The following is a 24129-nucleotide window of genomic DNA, read 5'->3' as shown; positions in this document are numbered from 1 at the left end:
ATGTGCTTTACACAATTGATGTGTGTATGGATTGGGATAACAGTTGTATGAGCCCCTAATAAAATGTTAAAAAAGAAAAAGAAAAAAAAATGTGAAAAAAAAAAAAAAGAGTTACAGTCTTGGAAACTGGCAGGGGCAGCTCTACCCTGTCCTATTGGGTTGCTGTGAGTCAGCATTGCCTCTGTGACAATGAGTTTGGCTTACTATGTGCCAGGCACTGTTCTGGGCACAACGCTTCACTAGTAAACTGGACAAATAGATCCTTCCCCTCATAGCAGCTAGGTGCTAGAGGCACACAGGTGAACAAGGGAACATGCAGGATCATCATAGGCTGTAATAAAATGAAGAATAAACTGACAGGTCAGGGAGGACAGTGTGGAGTTGTAGTTAAGGGAGCAGATTCTGACATTGCATTGCCTGAGTTATTAACTACGGTTCCCAGATAAATAAATAAAGGCTGCTGTGGAAATGGCATGGGGGCCACATCTGACTTCCTGTGGTCACGCAAGGGAGGAGGAGAATCCATCTCCACACCAGCCCCAGGTCAACTGCCACAAAGCAGAGGTCAGACAGGCCTCCACCCCCATCCTTCTTTGATTCTTTGACGGCACCAACTGTCACTCTCACCGCACTCTGCTGGATTCAGTAATTCATTGCCATGACCACACAGAACTCACAAGTAAGACTCAGCACCTTGCAGGTCTGTTTGGGAAGCTAACGGGCTACCTAAGTAGGATCAATAAATGGTAAGAATATGGCCAGTGGTCTGCAGCAGTGGCTCTCCTCAGCCAGCAAGTTTTTCTCTCTCTCTCAGCCTCTTTCTTAGTCCCATGCTATCTCGGCCTCTGGTCTCCATGGGCCAGGAAGCCCACCCGCTGCTCTGTCTCGGTCCCATAGTCTTGGTGGACTCCTCTGCTCTGTCTCATGGTCCCGTGCCTCGGCCTCTGCTCTCAGCATGCCATAGCCTCTGCTGCCTTCGCCCACTTCAGGCAGGGTGTTTTTTCAAACATGCCCTACGAGTGGCTATTCTTCCATGATGGTCCTGGGAATTGTCTCTGTTCCTGCTTCCAAATTAGCACTCTTAAACTCAGATGAATGGTAACCAAAACTGATCAATCCCCTCTAACAGTGTTTCACACACATCCTATTTGCATAGCCCCATCCAATCCTTTGGTGGGAGTTATAGAGACATGGATAGAAGAGCAGTATTAAGAACATCCACTTCACCATAGCTGTTCAATTCAATGTGATTCAGACAAACAAGGAATCATTTTTCAATATAGGTAGACCCCAATGGTTGTATACTTTCTTATACTTAAAATTTTTTTTTCTTGTTTACCTTAAATTTAAATTTAACTGAACAGTCTGGATTTTAATTTTCTATCCCTGGAAACCTTACTTCTAACTCAACTCTGTCACTTTCTAGCTGTGTTAAAGTTACGTTGCTTAGCTTTTCTGTAGCTTGATTTTCTCAATTATAATGTAGAGCAGGGGTCCTCAAACTATGGCCCACGGGTCACATGCAGCCCACATTTATCCAGCCTGCCAGGTGTTTTTGCCCGTTTTGTTTTTTTACTTCAAAATAAGATATGTGCAGTGTGCATAGGAATTTGTTCATAGTTTTTTTTTTTTAACTATAGTCTGGTCCTCCAACAGTCTAAGGGACAGTGAACTGGCCCTCTGTTTAAAAAGTTTGAGGATCCCTGATATACAGTAATAGCAATATCCATCTCACGTAGTTGTGGTAGGGATTAAAGTTAACACACACAAATGTGATGATGCTAGTGCCCAGTACCTAGCAAGCACTCACTATATCACAGCTGTTATCCAAGAGGAAAGGGAGCAATCATCTAGAAATTAGAAAGAAGGGGAAAAAAATAACATCAATATTGCCATCTGATGGAAGAATCTTTCAGAGCACAGTCAACTCAAATCTTGCTTCCCTTTCTACCTTTTCAGTTAATTATTATTTTAGTGCTCTCCCCCTTTAAAAAAAGTTTATTCTAAGCCCTAAGAGAGCATCAAGGTATAAAAATGATGACTGTTGCAGCCCCATTTTATTATCTACCAGAATCGATCCCACATTTTCCTTCCTAACAGAATCCTAAGTTTATCCAGGACAGCCATGCACCCAGCCATATACCTGCCTTCCCATACTCCTTGCTGCTAAGGATGGTCCTGAGACAGTTCTGGCCAGTGATGTGGGAGTTGTCATCCTCTGGGACGTCTGGGACAGTTCTTGCGTTCCTTAAAAGAGACAACAGCCTGGCATTCTTCCTTCTCATTGAAGGTGGATGCAGCTGCCACCTTGAAATCACAGAGTAAAGAGAATCATGGTGGTATTAACCCTTATGCTGCTGAGCTACTGAGACAGTGCCACGGCTGCCCACTTCCAGGCTTCTTATTATGTGAGTACATGAATTCCCTGCTTGTCAGTCGGGTAGGCAGTTGCGTGCAGCCAGTCCTTGTTATAAAGACATAACCCCTTCCCATGGGGGGTTTTCAGGCAGTCCCTTGATTTTTTGCTGCTTAGGACTCTACTAAAATCTATAAAATCTGGATTTTGCCACTCCACTTAAAATTGACAAAATTTTCATATTCCGCATTCCAAACCACCAATAATTATCAAAGCATCCTGATTGGATGTCCGGTGACCATCATACTGAAGAAGTCGGTCCACTTCTTCATGCCAGCTTTAGTGATTAGTCCATCAATTTGAGTAATAACTGTATCAACTGGATTTCTTTGTATGTGTACAGAAATTATCTTACCAGAGCATTGCACTGCAAGATAGATCTTGAAATGCCCTTTTAACAATGCAGGCAAGGCCAGCCCTCTTGAATTTGTCATTCTTGGCACAGGAAAGCTAATGATTGTCTGGTTGTCTGACGTGGCCAGATTCAGTTCATTTCAGCTCACTAATGCTTAGGAGATCAATCTCGATGTGTTCCATTGCCTCTTTTATTTCTTCCAATTTTCCTAGACTCGTGCTTCTTACATTCCACGTTCTGATTATTAACAGATGTCTGCAGCTGGTTCTCCTCACTTGGAGCCATGCTCCATCAGCAAATGAAGGTCTCAAAGGCTTCATTCCATCTGCATCATTACAGTAGACTCTACTTTGAGGTGGCAGCCCTTCCTCAGTCGTAATTTGAATACCTTGCAGCACTCATTTTGAGCATCTCAGCTTCCAGCACTGTACCTGACCACCCCTGTTGGTATTCATGAAGCTTTCACTGGCTAACTCCTCAGTCGTGGATTGCGATTTCCCTTTTACTAATCTATTCTTAGACTGTAAGCTCCTTTGAAACCTGTCCACCTTGAGAGACCCTGCTGACATTTGAAATACCAGTGGCCTAACTTCGAGCGCCACAGCCACACACAAGCCACCAACAGCAGCAGGGACACACTGACAAGCAGTGACAAGTGGCTTTGCTCCATCTCTGTCATTAAACTCAATTCTACTTTAAAGAGGTCACCCTGTTTTGAGTGCCTTCCCACCTCAGGGGCTCGTCTTCTTGTGCTGTATCAGACGACGACATTCCGCTGCTAGTGTTGGAAATGCTGTGGCGTAGCTTCCAGCATCGTGGCAAGATGCATGCTACCACACAGTACAACAAACTGACAGATGAGGGGTGACCTCAGAAGAGGTAGGGAACAAATCACCCACGCGAAAGACAGAAAGTCATTGGCTACAAATGTCATCAGTATTTTGAAGCTCCTAAACCTTCATATATAAGATTTAGTGAACATAACACGCCCCTTGACATCCCTCCAATCATCTGAGAAGTCTGATCATCATTAATGGTAACATTGGGAACATAAACAAAATAAAAAGGTTTCTCTCTGTTCTTACAAAAGGTCTCTGACAAATGACATGGATTTTCCAACACACAGATTCCTTTTTAAAAGGACTTTCTGGGCAGGCTGCCACCTGCCCCTGTAGTCTCTGCAGGGGCCAGGACCACACAGTGTCAGGGAGAGCCACAGAGCACAGAGCACCAGGGCAGAAGCAAGGACTTGAACTAAGCCATTGAACATGCTCTAGATGTACCCCGCTGATGGGCTGAACTGCTAACCCAACACCAACACATCCAGACCTCATGTTGGTAAAAGGGGTGTGATGTCAGGTGTTACTTGCATAATGGAGATTTACTTCTTTTAAAGTACTAAACTTTAAAAGAAAGCCAAACCATTTGAAATGAGTTTTCCCCCCTAAAACATTTCCAATATTCTTATCATCTTAATCACACCAAAAGAAACAGGTTCAATTCTTTCTAGATATAATGCATCATTATCTTGAACACCCATGCCACAAAGTTAGAGGTGAGCTATTGTGGTAGTTACATAATCTGGTGTCAATTTGAAGATTAAGAGTGTAGGGGTGGTGTCTAACCTGTCAATCAGGATATAACCAATGAGGCCTCTGTGTGGGCATGGCCTTCTCCTGAGGATTCTGAGAACTCCTGTATTTCCTCTTTGGAGGTGGGAGACACATTCTCTCTCCGCTCACTCCTTGAGAGACTCTCTACTGACAAGACACATGGAATTATGCTAGCGCTCTGAGCTGGAGAAGCCACATGGAGACCCCTGCCAGTGCTGAGATGCTTACAACACCATTGGATCCACAAGACTTCCCACCCACTGGCCTGTGATCTTCCTGCATTCGGCGTCATTGCATGTGTTTAGTGAGCCTGAAGAGGACTTTATAGATTGTTATCGGACCCATAGGCTAATATTGGACTTATGGACTTGCTCTGGACTGGGCTGGGATGTTTTCTCAATATCTAATTGCTCTGGTATAGGAACCTCTTTCTTAAAGACCTAAGAGTGTCTATGAATTTGTTTCTCTAGTCTACCCCATGAGACACAACTATGAAGATGCTTTTATCCTATATTCGGGGACATTGGTAATGATACAGTGGTCACATTCCTGCCCAGAGACCCGGGTTGAATTCCTTGCCAATGTCCAGCGTGTTGCTGTGATGTTGAACAAGTTTAAGCTAAGGTGAACTAGGAAGAAAGGCAATCTACTTCTGAAAATCAGGACCAGGCAGCTTTCTGTTGTGCCATGGCGTTGCCGTGAGTTAGAGCATCCTTCAATGGCAGCCAACAGCAACAACATCCTACCCTGAGGTGCTCCAGAAAACCTTTAGCGTAGCCTTCTTTGTCTTCTGTGTACGCACTCCGTTTTACTGTTTCCTCCTCTGTTGACACTGGCAGTTAGGATTTTCTGAGCAACTGCACCAGCCTACCTGGCTACTGCTCCGTCCCATGTTCCTACGGAATAATGATGATGATGATGATGATGACGATGACATTTTGCTTATTCCTCTTCATTCTGAGTATATTTGTCCAACTACCAGACTCCTCGTCCTGAAGGACCAGGAGAAAAGTCCGTGGGGAAATGCCATTATCTTGTCATTCCATTGTCCATCGTTCTTCAAAGGCCCCCTTAGAAAGGAAGGTTGCTCTGATAACAGCTGGCTCCACGGACTGCTGTGTGCCAACTGTTTCAGGGACGTTGTCTTTGCCCTTTTGTTTGGCAAGGTTTGTCATGAGAGGGTGTTTGGGCTCCTGCAGTTTAGTTTACTGCCCAGAGGTCATTTTGCCTGTGTTGACTCACATTCCGTCCCTGTCGATGCCCTAACAAAGGGCCACACTCTGGGTACCTTAAAATAACATGCATTTATTACCTTCCAGTTCTGAAGATCAGGCGTCCAAGGTGGGTCTCATGGGGCTAAAATAAAGGCATCAGAAGAGCCGTGGTCCTTTCTAGAAGCTCTAGAGAGAAAAGGAAAAGCCTTTTGTTGGCCTTTCCAGCTTCTAGAAACAGCAGCAGTTCTTGGTTCTTGGTTCTTGATCCTTTCCCATCTTCCAAGTCAGCCTTAGTAGCTTGAGTCCTTCTCACATCGAATCACTGTCGGTGACTCTTCTGTATTCCTCTTCCACATTTAAGGATCTTCATACTAGGCACTCCGGTAGCGTAGTGGCTAAGTACTGTGTTGTTAACCACAAGGTCATCAGTTCAAAACCACCGGTTGCTCCTTGGGAGAAAGATGGGGATTTTTTAACTCCCATAAAGAGTTGCAATCTTAAGACTGGCTAGACCAGAGGAGGTACACTGGTACAGATAGGAACTGAAAATACAGGGAATCCAGGATGGATGAGCCCTATAGGACCAGTGGTGTGAGTGGCAAAACAGGGAGGGTAAAGGGAGAATGGGTAGGAAAGAGGGAACCGATTACATGGAACTGTGTGTGACCTCCTCCCTGGGGGACAGACAACCGAAAAGTGGATGAAGGGAGATGTTGGACAGGGCAAGATATGACAAAATACCTATTTATAAACTATCAAGGGCTCATGTGGGAGGGGGGAGCGGGGAGGGAGGGGAAAAATGAGGACCTAATGTCGGGGGTTTAAATGGAGAGAAAATGTTTTGAGAAATGATGTACAAATACGCTTTACATAATTGATGTGTGTATGGATTGGGATAACAGTTGTATGAGCCCCTAATAAAATGTTAAAAAAAAAAAAAAAAAGAGTTGCAATCTTGGGAACTCACAGGAGCAGGCTACCCTGTCATATAGTGTCCTGGTGGGTCAAAATTAATTCAACGGCAGTGAGTGAGTGAGTGTAATTCCATAAGGAACCCTGGTGGCTTCGTGTGTAAAGAGTTGGGCTACACAAACCCATCAGCCATTGGGAAGTTCGAACCTACCAGTCACTCCACGGTGAGCCTCTCTGTGTCCATAAAGATCTAGCTCAACAATGCAGAGGGGCAGTGCTACTCTGTCTTAACAGTGTCACCATGAGTCGGAAGTGACTTGATGAGTTGGGTTTTTCCGTGATTGCAATGTGGGAACAATCTAGGATAGCCTCTCTATTTTAAGGTTAGTTGATTAGCAACCTTAATCCTATTTACGACCTTAATTTCCTTTGTTGCAGACTGCAGTACATTCTCAGGTTTCAGTATTAGGCCACCATTCAGCCTACCACACTGATTTTTTTTGCTTTTAAATAATAAAGATCTGAAGGTGAATCTCTGGTGAACACACACACATACCACCACCACCACCACCACCACCACCACGGTCATGACAGCCCCGGGGAGACAAACAGTAATAGAATCCATTCCCATGAGACCCCAGCTGCTTGCCTTCTTTTCACATGTGAGAAACGGTTTTGATTTCCTCACAGAGCACCTGCCAACCATCTTTTAGAAGGAACTTTAAAAACACAAGCTTCCTGGAAACCATGCTGCACATCTTAACATGCTATTTGTATTTGAGTTGTTGCCAGTCAGGAAACCAGATAGGTTATTTGGTTGGTCTAAAACGAGAAGAGAAAATATTTGCACAATGCCCTCTGGGTGCAGGAACTGGCCTAAGCACGCCGCCAACACGCTCGGTGCAGCTTTGTGAGCGCCATTGGGCAGATGAGCAAACCGAGGGGAGAGAGAGAGATGCTGCTGCTAACGGTGGGAGAGCTGGGATTTGAACTCCCATCTTCCCAATTCCAAAACCTGCCGGCCTTTATGTTTTAGTTAATAATGAAAAGACCTCCAAACGGCAACAATCGGTGTGGGGGGATTTTGAAGGCTCAATAACTGAGTCAAAGGCAGTTTTCCCCCCCAATGAGAAACCTCCTAGTTATCCCATTTAAGCCTAAACCATTAACCACAATATAATGAAAACATTAATTAAGAGAGTTCTCAATTCCCTGACTGTCGCCCAGTGATGTTTGGGGAACTGTCCTATCTTTGGTGACACCATTGCCCACTAAGGAGTCCTGACCTCAATCCATCTGGCACTCCCCTCCCGACCACTTGGTAATGTCCACACTCCCCCCAGCAGGTTCCTTTAAGGGATGTAGGGCATGATTCTGACTGGTCTTGCCTGTCACAGCTGACTACTCAAGTGATTGTTCAGCAGAGGCTGGGATGTGATTGGGGTTAAGGGAAGTTGTAAAGATGGGAGGGATCGGACTTCCTCTAACTTGAGGAGAATGAGGGTAAAATCCTGGCCTGCATCCGCACCCGCAGGCTGATTGCTAGGAAGCAGAAGTCAAACGTGCCTCCACCCTCCAGCCTCGTTACCAATTCTGTAACCAACGATCCCTCCTGTGGACCTTTCAACCTCTCCGCTGGGTTCACACAGCACCCAGAGACCTGGGGCCTGTGAGTTCATTACTGAGCATGGCAGAGTGGGAGATGGACCAACGCTGGGTTCTCCAGGGTGACACTGAACTTCTGAAGGAGGCCCAGGACTCCCCCCAACCTCTAGAGTTCTTGTGAGGAAAGACCCCCGAGATGGGCTTCTCCACATCAGTTTGCACCATCTTGCCTGTTTCCTGTGGTGACCCCGGCTGACACCTGACTCATCTCCCAAAGGAAAACATCCTTCAAGGGTCATTCTGAACAATGTCTGGCACGTGAAACAAAATATTCTCGACCGAATCATTCTCCAGGAAATTAGTTCCTTCTGCTTCTCAGGACAAATCCAGATTCTAATCAGTTCGGTTCAGGTTTGAAAACCCGGAAGAATTCATTTGGAGAGAATCGCAGGCCCAGAGAGTCTTTGTGGGGACATCAGCAGCTCATGCTCCCAGCCTGGGGGTGCACAGGGATGGGACCCATTGTCGAGAGAGCATTTGGTGGGATTAAAAGAGAAGGCAACCGAGAGTTCCCTTCAAGAAAGCAGAGGAGTAAGCAGCTAGTTAAAACATGATACAGCGCCTTGGGGGGGTGGGGGTGGGGGTTATGGATTCTGCCACACACCCAAAGATCACTTTACTATACAAATTTAAAAAGAGAGGGCAGGGGAGGGGCAGGAAGACTTGAGAACGGAGTGCTTAGACTGACACGATTCTCCTCTCACAAACAGAGTAAGTTACAGGCGGCAGTAGATCCGATTTAACTGCGTTAGGACAGCCACCCAGCTGAGGAACTCTATGGAACCCCAAATGAAAGGCTCTATGTTCATGTGTCGATGAGAAAAGAGATACATGTGGAAACGACAGGTTACAGAACTAACTCTTAAGGGAGATGACCACTGGTCCAGGAAAGCTCCAGAAACGGAAAGGGTTTCGGAGACACGCGATTTTGAGTTTTAAAGCATGGAACCTTCCCTGGAAACAGGGACGCGTTGATCCCTCAAGATCATCAGATCCCACGTCTGCAGTAATAATAAAAATGCCTGGTCCATCAGAAGCAGCCCTGGTGCAACTTAGGAGCTGTAATTTGAATTTGGGGCTGCTAACTTACGGCTGCTGGTTTGACCGCAGCAGCTGTTCTGCCGGAGGAAGAGGAGGCTGGGTGCTCCTGTAACCATGTAGACTGAGAGACCCTGGAGTCGTTCTACGAGGTCCTCTAGGGTTGCTAGGAATGTCAATGGACGCGATGGCTGTGGGTTTGGTTTGGGGACAATCTTATCATTTGGGATAGGCTTATCCAAAGGATCCCTGGTGGTATAACGGGTTAAATATTGGGCTAGACTCACCACCAGGTCAGTAGGTCAAACCCACCAGCTGCTCCAAGGGAGAGAAATGAGGCTTACTTCTGCTGTAAAAACGTTACCTCCTCAGAAACCCCAAGGAGCCGTTCTACGTATGAAAAGTAGATAGGAATTGGAATCAACTCCAGAGCAGCAGCGGGGTCAGCTACAAACGACGGAAGCCCTGGTTGACTGGCCACAAACATTAAGGACTTTTGCTGTTTTGTCCATGTTCAACATGTCAGCTGGGTTCCTTGGCTCCTTCCTTCATGGACACAGGAGGGCTGCCATAGTTCATTATCATAATTCTGATGTGACCAGATGCAGTGGAAGAGAGGCTGCTTCTGCCTGAGGCTGTGAGTCTCTCAGAAGACACTCCACCCCCTCCTCCGCCCCCACAGCTGACTTCCTCTTGAGTTTCATTGCCTTGGAGTGCATCCTGACCCATTCTCCCATCCAAGAGCTAACCGGGCCCAACCCTGCTTAGCTTCCAAGATCAGAGGGGATCTGGGACGTTCAGGGTGGTATGGCCGTAGACTCTGCCTCATTCTTAAGCCGACTGTCAGCAGGCCCAAATAACTTGAATCACCTGAACAAAATGGGGTTGTTGAGTAGGCAGCCAGAAACCTCTGCTACATATACACTTTTATGCATTTCAAAATTACACGTGCCTTTTTAAAAACTCGGCAAGAATACACACAGCACTCATCGTTACCCACAAGGGGAACTTGTGCTAAGCTACGTATGTTTGAGATGCTTCGCTTTATTTTTAAAATAAGCCTATATGACTTTTATAAGCAACAGGCTTTTTTTTTTTTAAAGCAAGACGCTTATTTATTTTTTACAGACATTATGTTTACACTAGAAAAAAGGAGTCATTTGGCATCGAATGCAGGATAAGAGGATTTATTTTACTCGGCACCAGTGTCTGTAGAAACAGCCCAAGGAGGCTTTGCGGCTCTGGTGGAGAGAAGCCTTTGTCTATGAACCTAAGGCAGTCCTGAGATGAGGAGACTTGCTCCGGGTTGTCGTTGAGAGTCACATCGCAGCCGGGCTGTGAGCGTACCACCGCGATGGGGAAGATCCATGCTTAAGTCTATGTTGCTGTTGCTGAGAGACATGCGCTGCAATGTACAGTGCGTCTTTATTTATCCACTTGGAATCTGAAAATGACAATTAGTGGGTCAAAGTACGATCGATGTATGGCCACTGGTTGAAGTGCTGGCTGCAAATAGAAAGGATGGCAGTTCGAACCCACCTGCCACTGAAGAGAAGAAAGATGTGGCCACCTTCTTCTATAAAGATCTACAACTTTAAAAACAAATTAAAAAATTTTTTTAAAAGATCTACAGCTTTAGATATGCTCCTCAGTCTATGCCTTTCCGCCTGTGGACACCTTGGAGGAAGCATCGTCAGGTGTTATTTTTTTGCTGCCCCACACGTGGTCATGTCTAAATCTGAGTCTCCTCAAAAGCCCAACGAGCTGTAGAAACCCTTCGTTGGAAGGCTGAGCTTTGACGCAACACACGAGAGACTTCGGAGCCAGCGGGGTCCCTCACAGCCTGAGTGGTACTGAGTGATCCAAACACCATGGGCTCCAGAGGCTTGGGGTCCATCACGTCCTGGGCTGGGGAGGAGGCGGATGCTGCCGTGAATGCAGGACCGCACAGTGGACGGAAGAGTTGTGGAACCAAAGAGGCCGTCTCATGAGAAGACGCTCAAAGAGCAGGTGTCCATTTGAACTGTGACAAAATCTTTGTCGGAGGCATCAAAGAAGACACCGCAGAGCATCACCTACACAATCCTTTTAAGCATTATGGGAAATTGAAGCGACTGAAATCATGACTGACTGAGAGAGTGGCAAGAAAAGGGGCTTTGCTTGTGCAATCCTTGATGACCGTGGCTCCTCAGGTAAGTCTGTCATTCAGAAATACCACACTGTGAAAGGCCACAACTGTGAAGTAAGGAAAGCCCTATTGAAGTTGAGTGGTTCTGGAAACTTCCGTGGTGGCTGCAGAAGTGGTTTGGATGGGAATGGTGGAAATTTCACTGGGTCTGGTGGCTTTGATGGGAGCTATGGTGACGGTGGATATGGTGGCAGTGGGGATGGCTAAAATGGATTTGATAATGATGGAAGCAATTTGGGAGGTGGCAGAGGCTGCAATGATTTTGGCAATTACAACAATCAATCTTCCAATTTTGGACCGATGAAGGGAGGAAACTTTGGAGGCAGAAGCTCTGGCCCTTACAGTGGTGGAGGTCAATACTTTGCCAAACCACGAAACCAAAGTGGCTATGCGGTCCAAGCAATGGCAGTAACTCTGGCAGTGGCAGAGATTTTAATAATTACCAAGAAACAAAGCGTAGCAGGAGGTATCCTAGGGATGCTGTAAGTTACAACAAGTTACGAACTCTGGCAAGCACACTGGTGGCAGGGCCTAACTGATACAAAGAAGGCATATTTGAGACAATGCTCATGTGTATGGGCAAAAGAACTTGAGGATTGTATGTGTGACTAACTATATCACAAACTATTTTAGTCTCTGCTCTATGGAAAGTGTGAATCATTCCAACAAAGCGTTTTAATGTAGGCTTTTTTTCTTTGCACTCATGCTGTTGATTGCTAAATGCAATCGTCTGATCATGACACAGAATACATATCTTTTAAAAATCGGTGGGGTGGGAGGGTGGGGGAGGAAGATTTACAACCTTTAAAGCCCTGTGAAGCAGTTCTCTTTTATCCTGTAGGGTTTCTAAAAGGTGGAATTGATGGGATGACAACAGGTTTGGCTTGGATTTTCAAAGTAAGATACAGTGTCCCTGGGTGGCATGAGTGGTTAAGTGCTGGGCAACTATGCAAAAGATTAGTGGTTCAAGTCCACCCAGAGATTCCCTGGAATGAAGGCTTGGCGATCTACCTGCGGAAAAGCAGCCACCAAACCCCTGCAGAGCACAGTTCTACTCTGACACACATGGGGTCCAGGAAGCAGGTCAAGGGCAATTTGTTTTGGGAAAGTAGGATCCAATAGATTTAGTACTAAGATGTATAAATAGATTTTTTTTTGTTTTGTTTTTTTTAACATTTTATTAGGGGCTCATACAACTGTTATCCCAATCCATACACACATCAATTGTGTAAAGCGCATTTGTACATCGTTTCTCAAAACATTTTCTCTCCATTTAAACCCCCGACATTAGGTCCTCATTTTCCCCTCCCTCCTAAATAGATTTTTTTTTAAAGCTCCTAGGACAGACTATTATTTAAAGAAGTCTTGAGGTAAGCTTTGGGTTTTTTAAAAGTAAAATCGATCTATAATTTAGAATAGGTTAGATGTCTACCTTACGATCAGGTTCCTAAATTGTGCTGAAGAACTTTACCAAGTGTTCCATTAAAGTAACTGACAGGGACATGATGGAGTTGCTGCACTTTCGTAATCGCTTATTATGTATGATAGGTGGGTTTGTTGTGCCAACCTGGCCAATAGGAGCATGTGGGATCAATCAGGTCGCAGTTTGAATGGAGGGCAAAGAGATAAATGGCTTTGCAAGGCCTGGCCTCCTCTTCCTTGCTCTCTGGTGATCGGAGTGTGCTGCTGCTTTAGTTAGTTCTCTTCCTCAACCTGTGAGCTATACTACCTGTGGACCAGGCCAATCCATGGATCATGTTGATAGAGCTTGAGGCTCCTTCGAGACCTGCTTCGCCACATTGCTGGTGTGTACATCGCTTGAGTTTGAGGCTGGTGCATCCTGATGCCTTGCATTGCTTGCATTCTATATCGTTCTGGGCCTGCTAACGGTCTACTGACTGTTGGTGACCCACCCTGCTGCTTGCCGCCTATGGCAGACTCTGCTTGCCTTGTCCCAAGGAGGACTCTGCTGTCTGCTTCCTTGACCTGGAACCTGGCAGCCCATGTGAGTTGAAAGACTTCCAGTATATCAACTGTTCCATGGAAGTGAGTTGAGCTGAACCCTCTGTACTGCTGTGTGGAATAGTTAGCTATTATATTAGTTCTCACTGTATATACATATATATATGTTTATACATATATACATACATACATATACATACACACACACACACATATATATATAAAGTGCCCTGGTGTCATTTCACTAGGGAACCCTGCCTAACACATTATATGACAAAGATATATATATAAAGTGCCCTGGTGTCATTTCACTAGGGAACCCTGCCTAACACATTATATGACAAAGATATATATATAAAGTGCCCTGGTGTCATTTCACTAGGGAACCCTGCCTAACACATTATATGACAAAGATATATATATAAAGTGCCCTGGTGTCATTTCACTAGGGAACTCTGCCTAACACATTATATGACAAAAATAATAATAAAGCCCTTATTAGTTATAAAGTCCCTGGTAATAAGGAGCCCTGGTGGTACAGTGGGTAACACATCAGACTGCTAGCCATAAGGTCAGCTGTTGGAAACCACCAACCGCTCCTCGGAAGGAAGATGAGGCTTTCTGCTCCTGTAAAGAGTTGGTTTCAGAAATCCACAAGGGCAGTTTCACTCTGCTCTATAGGGTCCCTATGAGTTGGAATTCATGAATCAGAATTGTTTTGATGGCAGTTTGAGTTTTATTAGCAATGCCAGGAACCCTCGTGGCATAGTCAGTTAAGCTTTAGGCTGATAACGGCAAGGTCAGCAATTCAAAACCACCTGCTGCACTGTGAGAAAAAGATAAGGCTTTCCACTCATGAAAAGAGTTACAGCCTCAGAAGCCCACAGAAACCCACAGAGGCAAGTCATTCTGTCCTGCAGGGTCACTATGAGTTGGAATTGACTCAATGGCAGTGAGTTTTTTAGATTAGTCATGCCATGTTGTTCAAATTATTGTCATATGCATCCAAATGAGATCCTATGTTCACATATGTGTTCATCTATGGATTACCAATGTCACATATCATGTCTCATAATTTCAGTATTTTTTTTCCAGATATTTAACAATTATACACTGCAATATTTAACTAATCTGTTCTTCAACCTATGGCTAAAATAAATAAAAAGAAAGGTTGTAGGATTCTAAATTTAGAATGCTTTAAGGTGAAAATGAACAATCTGAGCTTCAAATTTCAAAAGACAAAACTGATCTAGATGTTAGCTGTTCACCATGAAACAATGAACACTATTTGCTGTTCTTAGGTGCCAATCAATCAGTTTCTAATCACAGTGACACCTACCTGGTCCTGCGCCAAGCTCACAATTGTTCTTATGTTTGAGCCCACTGTTGTAGCCTCTGTGTCCATCCATCTCCATTTCTTTTTCTCTGACCTTCTACTTTACCATGCATGACGTCCTTCTCCAGGAACATGTCCGACTGATAACATGTCCGAAGTACATGAGATAGAGTCTTGCTTCTAAGGAGCATTCTGGCTGGATACATTCCAAGACAGGTTTGTTTGTACTTCTGGTAGTATCTGGTACTTTCAATATTCTTTGCAAACACTATAATTCAAGTGCATCAATTCTGCTGTACTCTTCCCTCAAGCATTTACATGCACATGAAGCACTTGAAAACACCATGGCTTGGGCCAGGTGCACCTTGGTCTTCAGAGTAACATCTTTGCTCGTTATCACGTTCAAATGGTCATGTGAAGCATATTTGCCCAATGCAATATGCCATTGGATTTCTGGATTGTAGTTTCCATGAGCATTGATTGTAGATACAAGCAAGAGGAAATTCTTGACAGCTTCAATCTTTTTCTCATTTATGATGATGTTATGTTTGTTGATCCCATTAGGAGGAGTTTCTTTACACCGAGTTGCAGTCCATACCAAAGCCTGTGACCTTTGATCTTTATCAACAAGTGTGTCCTTCTCCTCACTCTGAGCATGCAAGGTTGTGTCATCTGCATATGGAAAGTTGTTAATATGCCTTCTTCCGATCCTGAGGCTGCATTCTTTTTCACATACTCCAGCTTCTCTGATTATGTGCTCAGTACACAGATTGAATAAGTAGGGTGCGAGGATACAACCCTGCTTCACACCTTTCCTGATTTTAAACCAGGCAGTATGCCCTTGGTCTGTTCGCACAACTGCCTCTCGATCCATGTACGCGTTCCGCACGAGCACAGGAAGTGCTCTGGAATTCCTAGTCGCTGCCACATGGCCCGTAGTTTGTTGGTAGAGTGGATGTCGTTGCAGAGTCAGCACTTTTGTGTTTCCTTTCTTTCTCTTTCTTCTTCATGACCTTTTGCTTTCTTCACATAAGATGTCCTTGATGTCATCCCGCCATTTGGCAGGTCTTCTGTCATTGTGATTCACTGTGTTATACCTAAGATGTTTTTAAGTTCAAGTGGGATATGCTGAAGATCCTATTTTGGCTCTCGTGGACTTGCTTTCATGCTCTACCGTTTCAACCTGAACTTACATATGAACAATTGATGGTCTGTTTCAGTCAGCCATTGCCCTTCTTCTGGGCTGATGATCTTAAGTTTCTCAATCGTCTCTTCCTACAGATGTAGTCTTATTTGATTTCTGTGTATTCCATCTTATGAGAGTCACATGATGGGTAGTTACATTGGTGGAAAAACAGGTTGAAGAAATCACTGGTCTTGCAAAAGAGGAGCTTATACCAAGGGTTCAAGAGAAAATGTTTCGGAAATGATGATGGCAACATATGTACAAATAATCTTGATACAATCGATGTATTGAATGCTATAAAAGCTGTAAGAGCCCCCAATAAAATGATTTTTTAAAAAAAATAAATCCAAAAAGCATTTTTTATCATATGATCTCTAGCTTCATTTCTATCACAAGGTCATACTTTCGGACTACTGATCTTTCTTTGTATCCAACTTTTGCATTCCAATCGCCATTATCAAAGTATCTTTATTGCATGTTTCATCAATTTCATACTGAATAAGTTGGTAGAATTCTTTGATTTCCTTAGCGTTAGCTTTAGTGGTTGGTGCATAAATTTGAATAATAGCTGTGTTAACTGGATTTCCTTGTAGGCATGTATATATTATCCTATCACTACAGTATTGCACTTTATGATAGATCTTGAATTAATTTTTATGATGAATGGGACGTGATTCCTCTTGAATTCATCATTCCCAGAATAGTGAGCCATGTGATTGAATCTTAACGGCAAATACCAGTCCATTTCAGCTAATACCTAAGTCATTGATTTTTATACATTTCATTTTTGATGATGTCCAAATTTTCCTAGATTCATACTTCAATTCAAGTTCCAGGTGTTAATGGATGTTCTTAGCTGTTTGTTCTCATTTTAAGTCGTGCTCCATCAGCAAACGAAGGTCACAAAAGCTTTACTACATGCATGTCATCAAGGTTGACTCTACTTTGAGGAGGCAGCTCTTCCCCAGTGTGTTAGACAGGGTTCTCTAGAGAAACACAACCAGAATACTTATGATTATAGATGATAGATAGCCACAGCATGAAGGAATATAACAGCTAATTAGCTCACACAGCAGTACAGAGGGCTCAGTTCAACTCACTTTCATGGAACAGTTAATATACTGGAAGTCCTTCAACTCACGAGGGTCGCTGGGTCCAAGGTCCAGGAAGCAGACAGCTGAGCCTTCTGTAGGGCAATGCAGGCAGTCCAGCCACAGGCAGCAAACAGCAGGGTGGGTCACCAACAGTCAGCAAGACAATAAGGTCCGACAGTCTCAAGCTCAAGTGATGTATGCACCAGCAGTGTGACGAAGCAGGTTTCGAAGGAACCTCAAGCTCTAGCAACAGGATCCACAGGTTGGGTGTCCCATGGGTAGTGTAGCTCACAAGTTGAGTCAGAGAACTAGCAGTCTCACGCTGGCCCAATCACCAGAGAGCAGGAGAGAGAGAGGCAGGGCTTGTCGAACCATTTAGCAATTTGCCCTCCAATCAAACTGCATCCTTGTTAATCTCACATGTTCTTATTGGCCAGGTTGGCACAATAAACCTATCTATCACACCCAGGTTATATTTCCAACCTGATGGACTCATTTTCTGGTGGTATATCTGACAATGCTGCACTGCTGTTCACAGGTTTTCAGAGGCTAATCCCTCAGAAATGGACAGCCTCTTCCTTCACTGTAATTTGTGTTTCCCCTGGAAGCTTCACTGAGACCTGTTCATGGGGGATAGTGCTGGCATTGGAAATACTGGTGGCATAGCTTCCAGCATCACTGAAACAATCAACCCCCCACACTACAACAAGGAGGCATTGGTAGTTCAGTATGTACTTTAAGCACAGCTTCCACTTGCTTGTCAGTGGGAAATTTTGTTGCTGATGCTGACAAGGTTTCAGTAGAACTTCCAGATTAAAACAGACTGCAAAGAAAGGCCCAGTGATCTCTCTTCACTAACCAGCCATTGAAAACCCTACAGATCGTGACAGCCTAACCTACAACGCCTGGGACCAGGTGGCACTTCTGTTGAGAACTGGCCCAACAGAAGTTAACAGTTTCAGAGGACAAGAGCACAGGCATGCCTCATTTCATTGCATATGGCAGACAAGGAGCTTCTTACTCATTGAAGGTTTGTGGTAACCCTGCATCTAGGAAGCCTCCCTTCATGCCTCTGTGTCCCATTTTGGAAATCCTCACAATATTCCAAACTTTTTCATAATGTTATCCCATACTTAATAGACTAAGGCCCGGTGTGAACTTTTACATACGCTGGGGGACCCAAAAATCCATATGACTCGCTTGATTGCCACATGAACCCACACTATTTCTGAGGTAGGCCTGCATCACGCAACGGGGTTTTTCATATCATCTTCCACCAAGAGCATAGGTTCGGCATACCTCACAGTCATGACAAAGCTGTTTCCCATATAGAAATAGGTGAGTTATAAAATATGAAACCTGACTATTGAAAAAATGTTTACCTTCCTTTAAGAAAATATAAAGGAAAACGTTCTATTTTCATTTCGTCCCTAAAGGAAATTCAACCAGGAGATTCTTCCGCAGCCTCCTCTGATACAAGCATGTCCTATTGCATACCCGTGTCTGCTGTTGGTGCCCTGTCAATATCATAGCCACATGTGTTGGACGCGTTCCATCTCATTATAGGGAGAATCATATGTGGCCAATGGTCAATACTCTTGGGAAACATTATCTTAAATGGATAGAGCTCCTATTTAGACTTAAAGAATGTTTGCATCATAGCATATTCCAAGATTAGGTTTCGGCTTGGCTGAGGAGACCCAGGTGAACCTTCATTGAGAGAAGGGGCTACACATCACTTTCTTTCAGAGTTCTGTTCTGTTCCGTTATTCATTAAAAACAAACAGATTATGAAAGTCGGTTCTGTTCATGGGGAAACATTCAAATGGGGCAGCAGGACAGAAGGCCCTTCCTGGGTGGACCAGGAACTGCAAGGGAAGTCTTGCCCATTGCATCCACCTGGACGTGTCCCCTCCTAACCCTGCACCCGGCAGGGGCTTCGGAGGAGTGGGGGGGAGGCGTGTCTCACAGGCAGGCCTCTCCTGTGCAGATTTTTAAAAAGAATCCTTTCTATTTTAGCTACAGAAAGAAAGTTGTGAGAATGCTACAGAGTTTCCACATGCCCATTTCCCCCTGTTATTAAACGACGTACACTGATATGGGTACATTGGCCACAGGTCACGAACCAGGGTTGAAAGTGTTGAAGTGCTATGGTAAATGAATGTTCCTCCTCTGTTCAAACCGCCTTCCCCTTTACCCGCTGTGCCAGAGGCCCACGGGACATTTGGTCGCTGGCAGTTAGCTGCCCAGACCATTGATGCTTTACTCAGTTATAGGACTTGGTTGTGAGACGTGTGTAGGCTGGGCTGACGTTTTTTCTTATTGTCAGAATGGAGTTAGGGGCTGCGGGAGGAAAACGAAAGAATCAGCATGTTCCTCCGCTCACATCCTAGCCAGGGCCCCTCCCGCCAGCACAACTGGGCCAGGGGGAGGTCAGTCTGTGTCCTCTGCATAGTTCACCTTGCTGGGGTACTGCTGAATGGGCCCTGTGTATTTCCTCTCAAGAAGGTGGGTCTGGCTCCACTGCATTAGAGTGAGGATCCCAGTGACCTCAAGCTGGAGCAGCCCAAACAGGGAGATGATTCAAAACTCATGACCTTGACATGGGGCCTGTGAGTGGGAGGAGGCTGCCGGAGGGGAGGTGGGGAGCAGGTACTGATACCCGCCCACTCCAGCGGCTCGTCAAACCCATGGGGAGGCTGGCCAAGGGCCCAGGTCAGCTGCAAAGCAGGCCAAATGCCCGGTCTTCTTCCTGCAGACTGGCAGTGACCTTTCATGATGCAATGTGGATGTTTCAGCTGGCGAGCCTCTGTCAGGGCCTTTGGGCAGGTGGTGTCTCATTCTTCACCGACTCCCCAGCTGCCTGCCGCCAGAGGCCGAGGAAGCCAAGCTAGGAGATGAGGGAGGAAAAATAACATGACGAATCAGAGCCGACTGATTCACCAGGAAGCATCTCCCCTTCCTCCACCTTCACCCACCCCTCTATCACCCTGGGGTCCATCTTTGCATTTGTCACATGTGTCCTGTGCAAGAATTTTGCTTCAGTTTCTGTGGGTTGAATTTAGGATTTGAAGTGTTTCGTTTTGCTCTTAGATTGTTGAAGCAACCAAACCAGATTGTACAAAACAATACTAAAGCCGTTATTAGCTAGTGATTAGTTAACATTCACCAAGCCTTTTCCCAGTCAGGAGTCATGCGCCTTACAGAGTAAACTAGTGACAGTTTTTTTGAAGATGAAAATAAAGAAGAGAAAGGTCCAGTAACCTGTGCATGATCACATGGGCAACGAGTGGCAGAAAAGCATGCAAATGCTGACAGGCCGCCGCCTCCTCCCTCCCCTTCACTGCTGAGCAAACCTTGACACCAGTGTTTCCCAGAGTGGGGGGCTACCGCCTCCTGGGGGCACTGGAATGATCCAGGGGGTCTGCAAAAGCAGATGGCTACTTTTTCTCCTGGATTCTGGGCTGGAGTCTAAGCGTTTTTCATTGTCAAGAGAACCACTGAGTCTTCCCCCCCCCCCCCCAAATAGGGAGTGGTAGACAAAACACTACACGGCCCAGCAGACCAGTGCACCAAACTCTACAGTGCTCAGAAGTAGACGGCCACACTAGTCAATAAACCACTACTACTCCATTCTGCTGTCTAGTTCCGCAAACCTCTACACATTGAGCACACCGGAGCTGGCTGCTGTTAGACCACTCCATGTACTAGGGGTCCACACTGGTCTCAGCAACTTGCCAGCTGCTGGTCATGGAAGTGGGAATTAAACAAGGAAGGTGTGCCTGGAAATGCAGTTAAGCACTTGCTGGGCCTTGTGGACAGTTGCTGTAGCTCCTAACCTCGAAGCCTGTGGTTACAATCCCATTTGGGAATGTGCCGTCCTTGGTGTGTTCAGGATAAAAACCAAACCAAACTCTCTGTTAGCGAGTAGATACTCCTAGTGACCCTACAGGACAGGGTAGAACTGTCCCTGTGAGTTTCAGAGACTATCATTATTAACAGGAGTAAAAGGCCCTGTCTTTCTCCTGAGGAGCAGCTGGTAGCTTCGAACTGCCAACCTAGAGGTTAGCAGCACAACGGGTAACCCACTACACCAGCAGGGCGCCTGTTGTGGTTAGGTGCCATCAAGTCAATTCCAACTCATAGCAACCCTATGTGCAACAGAACAAATCACGGCCCGGTCCTGCGCCATCCTATTGGTCTAGTTGTGAGGATTTTGGTTTTCTATACATTGAGCTGTAATCCACATGGAATGTTGCACTCCTTGATCTTCAGCAAGTGCTTCAAGTCCTCTTCACTTGCAGCGAGCTTGGTTGTATTATCTGCATATCAGAGATTGTTAATAAGCCTTCCTCCGATCTTGATGCCATATTCTTCTCCACCAGGCTCTCTAATGATTTACTCAGCCCACAGGTTGAAAAAGGATTCGTGTATAGTGTGTCACTTTGAAATATAAAGGTTAACTGCAAGCTAGCAAGCAGAAAAGAGGGAAGGCAGATCCCAAGCCCGAGGAGCAGAAGCCCAGAGAAAAGAAGGTCCTCTCTGCAGAGTTGACAGAGAGACGTCTTCCCCTGGAGTTGGCACTCAACATTCCAACGTCTAGCCTGCTAAGCTGTGAGAAAAGAACTCTCTGTTTGTGAAAGCCACCCACTTGTGGTGTTTCTGTTAGAGCAAGATTAGATAATAAAGACAAGCTCTCACTGGAAGGTTGCTGGTTTCGATCCACCCAAAAGGCACCGTGGAAGAAAGACCTGGTGATTGCTTCTGAAAGGTCATAGGCCACTAAAAAAGCCTGTGGAGCTTTTTCTCCTTGCAACCCACGGGGCGACCATGTGTCAGAATCAATGCTGTGGCAACTGGTTTTGTTCCGTTTTCATCCCCGGGTCTCCAGAATTGCAAGGGAGCCAGAGGTTCTCCACTGCCCGTGTAAATAGGTGCAGAGTTGCTGGGGAGTTGGTTCTAGAAGAAAACTCAAGTCAAGATAAAGAACTTCAAGTATTGACTTTGAGACCAAAGGAGAGAGCGTGGCACACAAACATGAGAGGACCAGATGGAAGGAGCAACCCCAACTCACCTCATGAAAACATTTAATAACCCGCCTGGTCCCAGCCAATCAGAAAAGACATACTTATCAGAAAGGAGGCAGCTGTGGACAATTGGGAGGGGCTTCCCAGGAATCCTGGGACCAGTGTGTCACCAAAGCACCTCATCCCACCATTGCTATTTTGAGGAGGATTAGAAGAAGAGGGGGCACTGGTTGGGTTTTCAGCACCCATGAGCGCTTTGTGTGGGGGAAAGAACACTTGGGGTCATATGTATTTTCATTCATGTTGAATTGAATTAGCTTTGTAATCTATAAACCCTTATCCCCACACACACACACACACACCCCACACACTAAAACCTTTAAACTCAACATATGGATTCTATCTTCCTTATAAATCTAATAAATTTTGTGTTAAAAATAAACTGAAAACCCCTTACTTTCCCTTGCTCTTTATCTTCTCTGCAATACGCTTAAGCATTTAACAGATAAAGGTCTCCCTAAACACCTAGCATGTTTGCAACTTGGATTAATGGAGTTTCCTCAGAGACTTCCAATCACAGACACAAAGATAACCGATTCTCCCAAACAGCAGACATATCAATCTACAAAGTATAATCTTCCTAACTACCATAAGTGACCCTTACATATGTAACACAGCCAACCAGAAAACCTAATAAATGACAGCCGTCCCTCAAAGGAAGCATCCTAAGGAGTAAAGCACCTGCAAAGCAACAGGAGGGTTGAAAAGCTGTCACGGTAGCTTACAAGCACCATTTACACAAAAGTATCAGTGCTACTGATTCACTGTTTTACTCTCCAGAGTTACAAACCCTAATGTACCCAAGGGGACCGGATTCACCATCTCAGGCTATTACACTGGTGAACTCGTCTCCTCCTCCTCCTCCTCTCCCCTGGGTCCTCGCATCCAGTTTGACAGATTTCAATACCATCTGTGCATCCCAGGGAGTCCCTGGGTGGTCCAGACGGTTAATGTGCTCAGCTTCAAACGGAAAGGTTGGGAGTTCAAATCCACCCAAAGGCACTTGGAAGAAAGGTCTGGCCATCCGCTTGAAAAAAGCCAGTCTGAAAACCCTCCGGGGCACAGGTCTACGCTGACTCTACTGGCATGCGTCCGGAAGTCCTATCTCTCGCCGTGTATGTCAGTACTGCGCGGCTCTCACGGGCACTGGGAGTCCTTGGGTGCTACTAACAGTTTAGTGCTCAACGACAAATCAGAAGTTGGTAGTTTGCTAGTGCCTCAGAAGAGAAGCCGGGCGATTGGCTTCTGAGAGGTTACAGCCCTGCAAACCCTACACGGTACAGTTAGTTCTGTTTGACACACATGGAGTCACCTCAAGTCGGACCCCGCTCCATGGCAACGATGGGGTGTGTGCATGTTTGTGTGTGTGCGTGTATGTATTTCTAGGCGGTAATACCGCACATCTGCATTGCTAGTTCTCTTTCCAGCGTCCAGGAGAATTGCACTCCCGCAGACTCCTGGGGAAAGGCTCTGGTGACACAGAGGTTAAGCACTCACTACTCACCAGTTCAAACCCATCAGCTGCTCTGAGGGGGAAAGCCGGGGCATCCTGCTTCCATGAGGACTCCAAGCTTGGAGGCGTCTGGGGCAGCTCTGTGCTGTCTCCCTGCGTGGCTATGAATGGGAACAGACTCTAAGGTGCGGGGATGGGGTGGGGGTTGGGGCGTTTAGCTTGTTTGCTTGTGCTTGAGTTAACCTTGCAACCATGTGACTGATTGTGTCCAATCACAGGGGAGTGGAAACTATGGGCGACCTCAAGGTGGGAGCATTTAATTGTTGGTGTGTGACTCTCTGGTTGTTTTCTTCTTGCCACAATATGCCGTACCAGTGCCTGGGCTGAGATGCACTGCTCTTGCCTGGCTTTTACTGGTGGTATTGAAATGCTATTGTGGTGTGCATGGCATTTGGGTTACGATACAGAGCACATTACTAGAGACTCCTAATTGCCATTCCTTTAACATACCATATTTTACTGCCCCTTTAAAGGATCATTTTGTTTATATATATATATATGTATATATATACATATATGTGTGTGTGTGTGTGTGTGTGTGTATATATAT

General features: G+C 45.4%; 1 protein-coding gene and 1 pseudogene across 1 annotated transcript in view; both read left to right on the top strand.

Annotated features, from left to right (window-relative positions):
* SLC1A4 (solute carrier family 1 member 4) overlaps positions 1–24129 on the top strand; it is an 85660-nt gene that overhangs the window by 14743 nt on the left and 46788 nt on the right. The window lies entirely within an intron of this gene.
* LOC101641133 lies at positions 10942–11940 on the top strand (annotated as a pseudogene).

This window comes from Echinops telfairi, unplaced genomic scaffold (assembly GCF_000313985.2).
Source record: "Echinops telfairi isolate 266 unplaced genomic scaffold, ASM31398v2 ScPeMD7_2573;HRSCAF=3158, whole genome shotgun sequence".
NCBI classification, from domain to species: Eukaryota; Metazoa; Chordata; class Mammalia; order Afrosoricida; family Tenrecidae; genus Echinops; species Echinops telfairi.
This window is presented reverse-complemented; position numbering and strand designations above follow the sequence as displayed.